This window comes from Elephantulus edwardii, unplaced genomic scaffold (assembly GCF_000299155.1).
Source record: "Elephantulus edwardii isolate Elephantulus edwardi_28Jun2011 unplaced genomic scaffold, EleEdw1.0 scaffold00435, whole genome shotgun sequence".
NCBI classification, from domain to species: domain Eukaryota; kingdom Metazoa; phylum Chordata; class Mammalia; order Macroscelidea; family Macroscelididae; genus Elephantulus; species Elephantulus edwardii.
The window spans coordinates 211,813-212,908 of record NW_006400185.1 but is presented as its reverse complement, the minus strand read 5'-3'; positions in this window follow the sequence as shown (position 1 = coordinate 212,908).

Below are 1,096 nucleotides of genomic sequence, written 5' to 3'. Positions count from 1 at the left end.
AATGTTCATAGCAGTATTATTTACCATCACAAACATGGAAACAGCCCACATGTCCAATAACAAATGAATGGATTGAGAAATTATGGTACATTCACACAATGGAATATTATGCAGGACGCAGTAGTGATAACTTTGTAAATTATTACCGAACTTGGGAGGCACTGGAAAGCATTATGCTGAGTGAACTAACTCAGTCACACAAGGATAAATATCGTATAAAACTGTTATTGTAGAATAAGTATAAGGATACAGGAGGGGTGGGAGAGGCTGGAAGCATAAGGATGTGTATGTGCGGGGAGAAGGGGTGAATAATTATGGGGGTTGTACAATTTGATGGATGAGGGGATGAGGGAAATGAAAAGAATCCGTTCAATTTATATTAGAATTTTACAAATAAACTAGTGGAAGAAAAAAAATGTTTAGTGTAAAAATTGCTATTTCTCAGTGAACTCATCCTAGTATTTTGTGATTACAGATTTCTCATGAAAAGGAAAGTTGAATGAGTAATGCATTTCAGAATCTTGTTTGTGACATTTTAATCAATGTTCATAGGGAAGTAAAATTAAATTTTAAAAATTCTTTTGTCTCTAAATTATGTCATTATTTTGTCTTTTTTTTTTTTCTTCTGCCATGTCCTCAAAAGGCACTACTGGTTTATTAGACACCGCAGTCTTTACCTCTCAAGGCTAGTGTCTGCCAGATAGTTTTCTTGCCAGTTCATTTCTCTACTATGAGCTTCTTTTTATCTGTGACCCATGACTCAGTGTCAAGAAACATCCCATTGTCAAAAGAGTCACTGTGGATCCTGGATCCTTTATCAATGTTCCCAGTTATATACTGCAGTCTCCAATTAGTTGCGCATATCTTGATTCTGTCTTGGAAGAAAGTGAAAAGATAGAAAATCATGGATTCCAAGACTATCCACTGGACAAATTTCAGACGGCAATACATCTGGCAATGAGAACTTTAAATAAAATGCGCAAAGGTATTCTTTTGAAAAATATGTTGTTGTTGTTATGTGCCATCAAGTCGTTTCCGACTCATAGCGACCCTATGCACAACAGCTCTAAACCCTGCTCTATCCTGCGCCAACCGC